The 14240-nt window shown below is 40.4% G+C and overlaps 1 pseudogene; it reads left to right on the top strand.

Moving 5' to 3' along the window:
- Window positions 1–7089: 7089 nt before the first annotated feature.
- Window positions 7090–14240, top strand: part of LOC111981910 (transmembrane protease serine 2-like) — a 28289-nt pseudogene continuing 21138 nt past the window's right edge.

The following is a 14240-nucleotide window of genomic DNA, read 5'->3' on the forward strand; positions in this document are numbered from 1 at the left end:
TGTGGAGCACCACAATCAATTTTAACAGTTTCTTCCCCAGAATAGTTTTTAACCAAAGCACCATTTTCTAATCCATTATCCCCGCTGCATCCAGAAAATTGGACCTGTAATTCATAGTTGGTGTATATGGTATGAAGGTAAGCATATATTTTTTTTTAAACAACTAAAATCTTTTTTTTTTTTAATATAGAACCAGAAAAACACAAACTATATGGCGTACAATTGTCAATCCTCAACACTTTTTAGTCAATTAGACATTGGTCCTGGGAAAATGGTGGCTTTGAATATGGTAAAAGGTGGTTCTATGATTGCTATGGCAATGCAAGTGCCCAATAGCACTCAGGTTTTAAAGATGGCGCCGAAGAACATGGCTGACATTTTACCAATTTTGTAATTTTTTAGCATTTTGTGTAACAATTTTTTTAAACTTATTGTGTACATAATGTTGCTGCTACCGTCTCTTATGACCGAAAATAACTTCTGGACATCAGAAAAGCAATTACTCACCGCGGACTGGAAGAAACTTTTTCCATTAACGAGTCCAATGWGAACGATATCCTGCTTTCACTAGAACAGGCCCAGATCCACGCCTTTTGCGTGAAGAAAAGATGCTGGAAAAGGGGACACAGATCGAGGATCCTTCTGAGAAGCCAGAGGCGAGCRAGTAAACTCCAAATTCCTTCCATTCTCCTTGCTAACGTACAATCATTAGAAAATAAAATTKATGACCTACTATTAAGATTATCGTACCAACGGGTGTCACGATCGTCTTTATGTGGAAGAGAGGACCAAGGCGCAGCGTGATACGAATACATCTTCTTTTAATATATCGAAGACGAAACAAACACTTTTACAAACTAATACGAAAAACAACAAACGACCGTGAAGCTACAAACGAAAGTGCAGACACAAGCTACTAACGTTTAGACATAGACAATTACCCACAAAAACTCAATGAATATGGCTGCCTAAATATAGCTCTCAATCAGAGACAAATGAACAACAGCTGCCTCTAATTGAGAACCAATCTAGGCAGCCATAGACATACAAACCCCTATACAAGACACTGCCCCATTAAACATACAAAACCCCTAGACAATACAAAAACACATACATTCCCCATGTCACACCCTGACCTAACTAAAATAATAAAGAAAACAAAGATAACTAAGGCCAGGGCGTGACAACGGGACATTAAAAACTGTAACATCTTGTGTTTCACCGAGACGTGGCTGAACGAAGAAACGGACAATAGAGCTGGTGGGATTTTCTATTCCCCGRCAGAACAGAGACGCTATCTCTGGTAAGATGAGCGGTGGAGGTGTGTTTCTTTTTGTCAAAAACAGCTGGTGCGCAAAGTGCCCATGAAGCTCATCACTAAGCTAATGACTCTGAGACTAAACACTTCCCTCTGCAACTGGATCCTGGACTTCCTGACAGGCCGCCCCCAGATGGTAAGAGTAGGCAACAACACGTCTGCCACGCTGATCCTTAACACTGTGGCCCCTCAGGGGTGTGTACTTAATCCTCTCCTGTACTCCCTGTTCACCCACGACTGTGTGGCCAAACACGACTCCAACACCATCATTAAGTTTGCTGATGACACAACAGTGGTAGKCCTAATCACCGACAATGATGAGATGGCCTGTAGGGAAGAGGTCAGAGAATTGGCAATGTGGTGCCAGAACAACAACCTCTCCCTCAATGTGAGCAAGACAAAAGAGCTGATCATGGACTACAGGAAAAGGCGGGCCGAACARGCCCCCATTAACATCGACGGGGCTGTAGTGGAACAGGTCGAGAGTTTCAAGTTCCTTGGTGTCCACATCACCAACGAACTATCATGGTCCAAACATACCAAGACAGTCGTGAAGAGGGCACGACAAAACCTATTCCCCCTCAGGAGACTGAAAAGATTTGGAATAGTCCCCAGATCCTCAAAAGGTTCTACAGCTGCACCATTGAGAGCATCCTGACCGGTTGCATCACCGCCTGGTATGGCAACCGCTCGGGATCTAAGGCGCTAAGGCGCGACCGTAAGGCACTACAGAAGGTAGTGCGAATGGCCCAGTACATCACTGGGGCCAAGCTTCCTGCCATCCAGGACCTCTACACCAAGCGGTGTCAGAGGAAAGCCCATAAAATTGTTAGAGACTCCAGTCACCCAAGTTATAGACTGTTTTCTCTGCTACCGCACGGCAAGCGGTACCGGAGCGCCAAGTCTAGGACCAAAAGGCTCCTCAAAAGCTTTTACCCCCAAGCCATTAGACTGCTCAACAATTCATAAAAATCGCCACCGGACAATTTACATTGACACACGCACCTCCCCCTCGTACACTGCTGCTACTCGCTGTTTGTTACCTACGTATAGTCACTTCACCCCCACTTAGTACATGTACAGATTACCTCAACTAGCCTGTACCCCTGCACACTGACTCGGTACCGGTGCCCCCTGTATATAGCCTYGTTATTGTTATTCTTATTGTGTTACTTTTTATTTTAGCCTACTTGGTAAATATTTTCTTCTTCTTGAACTGCACTGTTGGTTCAGGGCTTGTAAGTAAGCATTTCACGGTAAAGTCTACACTTGTTGTATTCGGCGCATGTGGMAAATAAAGTTTGATTTGATTTATGAAAGTGCACTGGGTTAAATACCATGGCTTTGTTTACCGCCTACGCCTGGTTATCTGTGGTAAAATTTAATCTGAAATGCCTCTGTTTTAATAAATTGATTCTGTTTTGATAATAAAATGGCAAAGTGTTGCTGTTCACTGTGCCTTTAATTACTCTAGCTTTTCAAGAACCTTTCCATGCGTACGAAGTAACCAAGTCAAAACATGATTTTGTTTTCTTTCATGTCAACAACCTGCATTATCATAGACCATTTGATATACAAATGTCGTAGGGAATGGATGACATCTCTATTCGTTGTCCCATGTTGCTTTCTCTGGTGAGCATGTCACTTGTGATGTTGACGTTGATGTGTAAATGGTTACATTGATTAAAGGCAAGGTGAGGGACGGGTTGATGTGCCTTAACATTGAAATCGATGACATTTACAATACTTTACTTTTATCATGTGTAATTGTGTTTATTCACATATATTGACACCAAGTTAAGTAATTGGGTAACACTACTGTGCAGTAGAGAAAAATAATAAGTGTCAATTTTAACTCAACTTTGAGAATACTTAACTCTGAAAAGAGTGATTGAATAACACTGGAGATTGTAACTAAACCAGTGTTAAATATTGTTACACATTTATGTGTGAATTTTAACACCATTTTGAGTCAAATTAACTCTGAAAATATGACACTACCTGTAGAGTAACTTTAACACTATGTAGACTGGGACCAATTGTTGTCGATGATCGATGATTGTTGTCGATAATCGATGATAATTGACATTCAGAGAACTGCTTCATAAATAAAACGACCATATTTTCTTAAGGACAGAGACTCATTCAAACATTCAATCATTGATGTGCTTGAGACAAACCTCTCTGTGTACAGATTAAGTTGATTCTGATTGGTGATTTGGATTCCAGGCACGATGACTGCAGCCAATGCCAGAACGCTGAACGACGGGGACTCTGGTCCTCATGACAGCCGACGCAGAAAAGAGACTCAACGTCACCCAATTGACAAGGATCATCTGTAAGGCTCCTACCTCCAACTCACGACCCATACTTCAGTTATGCAATACTGTGGCTCGCTGTGTTGAGTTTGTAGGATAACAGCGCAGGAGGATTCCCAAGAACATCCTGAACTTTCACCTTAATAACATTGAGAAGTGATAAAACAACTTAAGAGTCTGTTTGATGTAGGTTGTTGACTTGCAGGACAGTTTAGATATATACTGAACAAAAATATAAATGCACCATGCAACCAATTTCTGAGTTACAGTTCATATAAAGAAATCAGCCAATTGAAATAAATAAATTAGGGCATAATCTACTGATTTCACATGACTGGGCAGGGGCGCAGCCATGGGTGAGCCTGGGAGTGCGTAGGCCCACCTACTGGGGGGCCAATCAGAATGAGTTCTTCCCCACAAAAGGGCTTTATTACAGATAGAAATAGTCTTAAGTTTCATCAGCTGTCCGGTTGGCTGGACTCAGACAATCCCGCAGGTAAAGAAGCCGGATTTGGAGGTCCTGGGCTGGCGTGGTTGGTTATACGTGGTCTGCGGTTGTGAGGCCAGTTTTCTAGAAACGACGTTGGAGGTGGCTTTTGGTAGAGAAATTAACATCAAATTCTCTGGCAACAGCTCTGGTGGACATTCCTGCAGTCAGCATGCCAATTGCATGTCCCTCAACTTGAGAAATCTGTGGCATTGTGCTGTGTGACAAAACTGCACATTTTAGAGTGGCCTTTATTTGTCCCCAGCACAAGGTGCACCTGTGTAATGATCATGCTGTTTAATCAGCTTGTTGATATGCCACACCTGTCAGGTGGATGGATTATCTTGGCAAAGGAGAAATGCTCACTAACACGATTGTAAACAATTTGTGGACAAAATTTGAGATAAGCTTTTTATGCATATGGGACATTTCTGTGCTCTTTTATTTCCGCTCATGAAACATGGGACCAACAATTTACATGTTGCGTAAATATTTTTGTTCAGTATGGTTTTAAATGTTATACCTGTAATATTTCTACCTGCAACTAGACCCATATTTTTATTGAACCTTTATTTAACATATGTCAATTACATACCAGTAGTAACAAAACATTTGAAATCAATGAGAGTAAACATACTTCTTAGAATGTCGCGTGGCGCTGCTAATGATTTTTTACTGTGATTAACCCGTCCGGCTGTTGTGTATACAATTTCCTGTATTAGGATTGGGTCTCGTTCACGAGGTTGACAAAATTAACAAAAGCAATATAAATGCAAAACTTCATATCCTTGTAACATATTTTTTTATTATGATAAGGTAAGAAGCACTACTAAGCCATTTGAGGTATTTCTAAGCAGTGTCCTTCAGAGAACCATGAAGAAATCAAAATTATGGCAAAAATAGTATGTTGCATTTCCAAATTATTTTAGAATGTAAAATGTTTGTCCTGCTGTTGTTGGGATGTTTGTCCACAAAGGGATGATGTAGGGGTCTGTCTGCGTCTTCAATAGTCACAGAGGGCTTAGCCACAGTTTTTAAATGCATAATGTAATTAATTATATTTGGCTTAGCCTTCTGAACACTAAGGCAGTGATTGGCGAGGTTATATGCCTTTGGCTTTTTAGATGTGCAGTTCAATGTACATTTCTATTGTCAGTATTATACGGTTTATTGTGGTAAAGATGATTGCATCTCAGACATCTGTCAACACCAATAGGATGTATAGATGATGACAACAGTGCTGTTTAACAGTGCTGTTTATTTATATTACAGGATATTGGATGACTGTCATTCATATTCCATTTACCCAATTCAATGTAACATCGATAGTTTTAGGCTACTACATGATACTCAAATTTTCCCTACAGTATACCCATCATGAGGTTGCTACAACCTAGCCTATGCATGAAAGTTTACAAGATAGGTGCACACAGGTTGAGATACGTTTTTTAGCTGACAGACAGTGGCACATGGACAGACAGGTATTTTTATCCCCGTTTTGTTCCGTTTAATAACCATTTTAACAGAATCGGCAGAATGAATAGACCCATGATTACGCGTAAACACAGTTCACTTTCATAGCAGCAACATTGTATTCCTTCTCGCATCTTCTCATTTGTGGACTTCAATGCACAATGCAATCCAAGTTAAACCATATAACACAGGATACATTGTTTTCACCATATTAGCTAAAGTAACGTCATAGTCAACACAGCTAATAGAACAAAAGCTTTACTAAACCYGCTACAGTCATGCAGTAACATTACAGTGTAGAGTCAGTAAGCAGTTTAGCAGTTACACCGGCGGACCCCGGTGGCAATAAATTAGTCAAATCAAAAGCTTACCTTGACTTGGAAGAGTTCCAGTGTTGTGTTGGACAGTCATAGCCAGCTAGCTAACATAGCATCCCTGTGAGCAGGGTGTTTAAGTAGGCTAAACTAGCTAGCTGCATTTGCTAGCTAAGTAAGTGAAAGTGAAAAAAAATGACCAACTCTATCTCTATCTTGTTCAAAACTTTTAAACTATTGTCTTTCTCCTTGAGTCAACTACTCATCACATTTTATGCACTGCAGTGCTAGCTAGCTGTAGCTTATGCTTTCAGTACTAGATTAATTATCTGATCCTTTGATTGGGTGGACAACATGTCAGTTCATGCTGCAAGAGTTCTGATAGGTTGGAGGACGTCCTCTGGAAGTTGTCATAATTACTGTGTAAGTCTATGGAAGGGGGTAAGAACCATGACCCTCCTAGGTTTTGTATTGAATTCTAACTACCCAGAGGAGGACGGAAGCTAGCTGTCCTCTGACTACACAATGGCGCTGTTGAGGCTTCTGTAGACCTTCATTGCAAAACAGTGTGTTTTATTCAATTATTTGGTGACGTGAATATATTTAATATAGTTTTATCTAAAAAAGATAACTTTATTATTTTTTAAATATGTTATTTTTTTATGAAATTCACTAAGGGAGAATGATCCTCCTCTGAGGAGCCTCCACTGGATGACAACTCCTGTAACATTTGGCCACCACTTCCCTCCAAATGATCTAAAGAAAATCTGTCTGTTGTTRTCAAGATTGCCTCAAAAGCCCAGGCTTCTCACGTTCCAATAGTTGAGTCAATGAGACAAGTTTTGGAAGGATGGAAGCGAGATAAGTAGCCCAGTGTTTCTTTTTTKAGGTTTCATGCGTGGTCATCATGCCATAGGGAACTTAGGACTGACTTGCTGTCAGTAAAAACTTTTATTTTATTACCTCAGTCACCTCTCATCCATGGTTTAATTAAATAATACAACCAGTTGATTTAACTGAAAGAAGAAAGCAAAAGTTCATCCCACCAATGCCAAAGATATGTCAAGTTGTTCTGTCCYATTAGGCCTATATATTGTTTCCCCTTCTTTCCAGGCAGAGAACTTAGTCATAGTTAAATATTGACTGATACGTAGTGTATCAAAGTCCTGAGGCCATAGAGTTTCAGTGTGTAGACATTTCAAGGGCCTGTTGTGTGTAGCTATCCTCTCAAGAACCTGGTCATAATGCCTTGCCTGGTTATTGATTAACAGTCAAGAAGAAAGACTTAACATGTCCAGAGAACCCGGGGCCTTTGTATACACAGTAAGAACAACTATTTCACCATCTTTTCACGTCATTCTATTGAATTTATTTAGGTAATGTGGGAATGTACTTAGGTAATGGCGGTCCCATGTGGCTCAGTTGCTAAAGCATGTCGCTTGTAAAGCCAGGGCTGTGAATTCGATTCCCATGGGGATCAGTATGAAAAGAAGTGTGAAAAATGGATAAGAACGTCTGCTAAATGACTAAAATGTAATCTAAGAAGGAGAGGTTTTTATGTATATAATAATTGTATAATATATATTTTTTTGTAACTGATGTATTTTTTCAGTTAGAGTGTAAACAATATATTGCACATGATTTTATACATTCAAACGGCCTTTTCTCAATTACATACTCCTCGTGTCCACTCTCCTCATCTCCTTCTCGAAACCCAATGGAGGGGAAGGTCAGAGGGACCTCTGGCATTCTCATCTAATGTGTTTTGAGATGGAGACGAGGAGAGAGGATGCGAGGAGTGTGCAATTGAGAAAAGGCCCATGTATGGTCATTGGGGAGACATGTGACCGCCTACTTCCGGTCCTAGACAACAGTGTGTTAGTGCTATCGTTTTCATTGGTCAGAAGCTTAGTGGTCTCGTCATTTTCTTTGGTCACCATGGAGTCTTTCCAATAAATGAGATTAATTTAACATACAATGTAATGAACTTACTTGTAGAGTTTGTAATATACGGTAATGTAAATGAATTGGAGCAGGTGTGAGGATGGAAGATTTTGGCAATTTAACCTACAAAATCTACAAAGCACACAAATATAATCTAGGCTACTGCCCAGTTAAATATTTTTTTATGCATTATTGTCACAATGTTTTTTAATTTTTTAAGGTTGGTCTTTAGGGCGGCAGGTAGGTAGCCTAGTGGTTAGACTCTAACCACTAGGCTACCTACCTGCCGTTAGAGTGTTGGGCCAGTAACCGAAAGGTTGCTAGATTGAATCCCTGAGCTGACAAGGTAAAAATCTGTCGTTCTGCCCCTTAACAAGGCAGTTAAGCCACTGTTTCTAGTCCGTCATTGTAAATAAGAATTTGTTCTTTACTGACTTGCCTGGTTAAATAAAAAAATAAGTGTGCAGGTTTCACAGGTGTTTTGGATGGTTGTCTAGTTATTATTCCCACATGACCTGGCAGAGATGACAACTAGATTGTTAGGGGAGATTGCCATGCAGTAAGAATCCAAACGTCCTATAAAGAGAGGAACAACATGGTTATGAAATGATTCTGTTTTCATAGAGACATTTTATACTCCCTTCTCAGTTAGCCACATAACCGTATACTGTGTGTTTCAATCCCACAGAAGTGATCATAATGCAAAGCATACACCTAAAAGCAGATGTGTGTCATGACTGTCCTGTAAGGATCCAAATAGGTCAGATCAGCTTTGCAATAAATAACTTCAACCAGACTGTCAGGACCCGGTGCGAGAAACAGTCACTAATAATCGTCAGAACCCAGAAGATGAGGCAGACACAGCAGTACTAGCGATAGTGGTTTAATAAAGAACAAAATCTTCAGGCAAAGAAACTAAATCCACAATGTCCAAAAATAAAGCCAAAAGGCACAAAATGGAAATCCTCCAAAATACAAAAGAAACTTCACAAAGTGGTAAAAAACAGCAGGGAAAAACAAACCTCAAAAGACTACTCAAATAATACACAAGAACTAAACCAGAGAACCTCTGGAAAAATCAACATGAGAAATCTCTGAATAAAACAGACCCTATCTCACCCGCAGAAGGTGAAGGTAACTGGTCGGGGGTTGACAGCTCACGCCCTGTTGTAAATCAAGGACAGAACATTCAGCTATCTCCCTCTCCAAATTCACCCAAGGAATATGCCTTTGTCTACACAGACATTTGTCTTTGTCTTTGTCTACACAGACACAGAATGAGCAGAAGTGACCTAAAATAACACTGTTGTCAGTTTGGTTATGACTTTGTGATATCATTAAAAATGTTAAAGGAAATACTGTAACAAACTATGCAGCACCAGTACCGGTTTTTCTTTATTTTGACCATTTTCTACATTGTAGAATAATAGTGAAGACATCAAAACTATGAAATAACACATATGGAATCACGTAGTAACAAAAAGTGTTAAACAAATATATTTAGATTCTTCAAAGTAGCCACCTTTTGCCTTGATGCCTATTTCGAAGAATCTCACATATAAAATATTTTTTWATTTGTTTAACACTTTTTTGGTTACTACATGATTCCATATGTGTTATTTCATAGTTTTGATGTCTTCACTATTATTCTACAAAGTAGAAAATACTATAAAAAAACAATTTCCTTAAAGTAGCTGAGACTTATTGAAAAGTAAGAATAGGCTAGGCCTGCAGATGATGGCAGTCTAGGTCATAGGAAACTATGCAGAATTTTTTTTAAATGTATTATTTCTTACATTGTTACCCCAGGAAATCTTAAGTCTTATTACATACAGCCGGAAAGAACTATTGGATATCAGAGCAACGTCAACTTACCAACATTACGACCAGAACAATGACTTTCCCAAAGCAGATCCTCTCTTCGGACCACGACCCAGGACAATGGATCTAATCCCAGCACCTGACCGAAAACAACAGCAACRCAGAAGGGGCAGAAGGAGCGGTCTTCTGGTCAGGCTTCGTAAACGGGCACGTCGCTCACTGGTCCCGAGCATACTACTCGCCAATGTCAAGTTTCTTGACAACAAGGTAGACGAAATTTGAGCAAGGGTTGCCTTCCAGAGAGACAGAGATTGTAACATTGTCTGTTTCACGGAAACATGGCTCTCTTGTGCTTTGTTGTCAGAATCGGTCCATCGACCGGGCTTCTCCATGCATCRCGCCGACAGAGATAAACACCTCTCTGGGAAGAGGAAGGGCGGGGGTGTATGCTTTATGATTAACAACTCATGGTGTGATCATAACATCAAACAGGAACTCAAGTCCTTCTGCTCACCTGACCTAGAATTCCTTACAATCAAATGTCGGCCATTCTACCTACCAAGAGAATTCTTGTCAGTTATAGTCACAGCTGTGTACATCCCCCCCCCTCAAGCGAATACCAAGATGGCCCTCAAGGAACTTCACTGGACTCTATGTAAACTGGAAACTATATACCCGGAAGCTGCATTTATTGTAGCTGGGTATTTTAACAAAGCTACCTTGAGATCAACGTTACCTAAATTTGATCAGCATATTGATTGCACAACACGTAGGGCTAATACTCTCGACCACTGCTACTCTAACTTCCCTGATGCATACAAAGCCCTCCCCCACCCTCCCTTCGGCAAATCTGACCACGACGCCATCTTGCTCGTCCCGGCTTATTAGCAGAAATTCAAACAGTGTGTACCAGTGACGAGAACCATTCAACGCTAGTCTGACCAATCGGAAGCCACGCTCCAAGATTGTTTTGATCACGCGGACTGGAATATGTTCCGGTCAACCTCAGAGAATGACATTGATCTATACGCTGACTCGGTGAGTGCGTTTATAATTAAGTGCATTGGAAATGTACTTGTTCCCTCCGCAAGGCAATCAAACAAGCAAAATGCCGGTACAGGGACATGGTGGAGTCTCAATTCAACGGCTCAGACATGAGACGTATGTGGCAGGATCTACAGGAAATCACGGACTACAAAAACTAAAAAGCAATGTCACGGATACCGATGTCACGCTTCCAGACAAACTAAACACCTTCTTTGCCCGCTACGAGGATAATACAGGAAACAGCAGAGGGAGCACCCCCCTATCCACATCAAAGGGACAGCAGTGGAGAAGGTGGAAAGTTTTAAGTTCCTGGGYGTACACATCACAGAGAAACTGAAATGGTCCACCTACACACACAGTGTGGTGAAGAAGGCACCTTAGCGCCTCTTCAACCTCAGGAGGCTGAAGAAGTTTGGCTTGTCACCCAAAACCCTGACAAACTCTTACAGATGCACAATCGAGAGCATCCTGTTGGGCTGTATCACAGCCTGGTGCGGCAACTGCACCGCCCTCAACCACAAGGCTCTCCAGAGGGTGGTGCGGTCTGCACAACACATCCCCGGGAGCAAATTACCTGCCCTCCATGACACATACAGCACCTGATGTCACAGGAAGGCCATAAAGATAATCAAGGACAACAACCACCCAAGCCACTGCCTATTCATCCCGCTATCATGCAGAAGGCGAGGTCAGTACAGGTGCATCACAACTGGGCCCGAGAGACTGAAAAACAGCTTGTATCTCAAGGCCATCAGACTGCTAAACAGCAATCACTAACTCAGAGAGGCTRCTGCCTACACTGGACACTTTAATAAATGGATCATTAGTCATTTTAAACAATGCCACTAAATAATGCCACTTGGTAATAATGTTTACATATCTTACATTACTCATATAACATGTATATACTGTATTTTATACCATCTACTGCACCTTGCCTATGCCGCTCGGCCACCGCTCATCCATATATTTATATGGACATATTCTCATTCACCCCTTTAGATGTGTGTGTATTAGGTAGTTGTTGGGAATTGTCAGATTACTTGTTAGATATTAATGCACTGTTCGAACTAGAAGCACAAGCATTTCGCTACACTCACATTAACATCTGCTAACCATGTGTATGTGACCAATRCATTTTGATTTGATTTGATTTGTTATTACAGCTTTACAACTTGTACCGCCCTACAGGTCAGACTGTTCACACAAACTAAGGTGTGGTCATGGCTATTTATTGCAAGGAGTAAAGAGAGAATGGACTGAGTTAGAGGGAGAGAGAATAAGAAGAAAGGACGTCAAATCAGTGTTCAAAAGCAACAGTTGAGCTAATCCAAGGTGAATCTGGTAAAGGTGAAAGGTAAAAACTCAAATTGAATCTACTGTAAAAAAAAAAGAAAAACTGTTTTACAAAGCTTTGCTGTACATTTATATGACTTTACATTTAAATGTTTTACTGTGGCTAAAATCAGAAGTTTCTTCAACCTTTTTCAGATTTGATAATATCTCATCGGAACATTGAAAGTGGTGTCGACATGAACAATACACAGGTAACTTCAGTTAWACAGTGCATTTGGAAAGTTTTCAGACCCCTTGACTTGTTCCACATTTTGTTACGTTCCAGCCTTATTGTAAAATGTATTAAATAGATTTTTTCCCCAATCAATCTACAAACAATAMCCCATAATGACAAAGCAAAAACAGGTTTAGAAATTTTTGCAAATGTATATAAAAAAAGGAAAAATCTAATTTAAATAAGTATTCAGACCCTTTACTCAGTTCTTTGTTGAAGCACATTTGGCAACGATTACAGCCTCGAGACTTCTTGGGTATGACGCTAAAAGCTTGGCACACCTATATTTTGAATGCACCAATTTGTAAGTCGCTCTGGATAAGAGCGTCTGCTAAATGACTTAAATGTAATGTAATGTATTTGGGAGTTTCTCCCATTCTTCTCTGCAGATCAAATCAAACTTTATTTGTCACATGTGCCGAATACAACAAGTGTAGACCTTACCGTGAAATGCTTACTTACAAGCCCTTAACCAACAGTGCAGTTCAAGAAGAGTTTAAGAAAATATTTACCAAATAAACTAAAGTTTTTAAAAAATGTAAGAAGTCATAACGAGGCTATATACAGTTGAAGTCGGAAATTTACATACACCTTAGCCAAATACATTTAAACTCTGTTTTTCACAATTCCTGACATTTAATCAGAGTAAAAATGCCTGTCTGAGGTCAGTTAGGATCACCACTTTATTTTAAGAACATGAAATGTCAGATTAATATTAGAGAGAATTATTTAGTTCAGCTTATATTTCTTTCATCACATTCCCAGTGGGTCACAAGTTTACATACACTCAATTAGTATTTGGTAGCATTGCCTGGAAATTGTTTAACTTGGGTCAAACGTTTCGGGTAGCCTTCTACAAGCATCCCACAATAAGTTGGGTGAATTTTGGCTCATTCCTCTTGACAGAGCTGGTGTAACTGAGTCAGGTTTGTAGGCCTCCTTGCTTGCACACGCTTCTTCAGTTCTGCCAACAAATTTTCTATGGGATTGCGCTCAGGGCTTTGTGATGACCACTCCAATACCTTGACTTTGTTGTCCTTAAGCCGTTTTTCCACAACTTTGGAAGTATGCTTGGGGTCATTGTCCATTTGGAAGACCCATTTGAGACCAAGCTTTAACTTCCTGACTGATGTCTTGACATGTTGCTTCAATATATCCACATACTTTCCCTTCCTTATCCCATCTATTTTGTGAAGTGCACCAGTCCCTCCTGCAGAAAAGCACCCCCACAACATGATGCTGCCACCCACGTGCTTCACGGTTGGGATGGTGTTCTTCGGCTTGCAAGCATCTCCCTTTTTCCTCCAAACATAACGATGGTCATCATGGCCAAATAGTTCTATTTTTGTTTCATCAGACCAGAGGACATTTCTCCAAAAAGTACGAACTTTGTCCCCATGTGCAGTTGCAAACCGTAGTCWGTTTTTTTCATTGCGGTTTTGGAGCAGTGGCTTCTTTCTTGCTGAGCGGCCATTCAGGTTATGTCGATATAGGACTCATTTTACTGTGGATATAGATACTTTTGTAGCTTCAGCATCTTCACAAGGTCCTTTGCTGTTGTTCTGGGATTGATTTGCACTTTTCGCACCAAAGTACGTTCATCTCTAGGATACAGAACGCATCTCCTTCTTGAGCGGTATGATGGCTGCGTTGTCCCATGGTGTTTATACTTGCGTACTATTGTTTGTACAGATGAACGTGGTACCTTCAGGTGTTTGGAAATTGCTCCCAAGGATGAACCAGACTTGTGAAGGTCTACAATTTTTTTCTGTGGTCTTGGCTGATTTCTTTGATTTTCCCTTGAAAAAAAGGCACTGAGTTTGAAGGTAGGCCTTGAAATACATCCACAGGTACACCTTCAATTGACTCAAATGATGTCAATTAGCCTATCWTCTTAGGGCTAGGGGGCAGTATACTGAATTGGTAGACTAATTGGTAGAATTAGAAT

The sequence above is a fragment of the Salvelinus sp. IW2-2015 genome, linkage group LG20 (genome assembly GCF_002910315.2).
Source record: "Salvelinus sp. IW2-2015 linkage group LG20, ASM291031v2, whole genome shotgun sequence".
NCBI lineage: Eukaryota > Metazoa > Chordata > Actinopteri > Salmoniformes > Salmonidae > Salvelinus > Salvelinus sp. IW2-2015.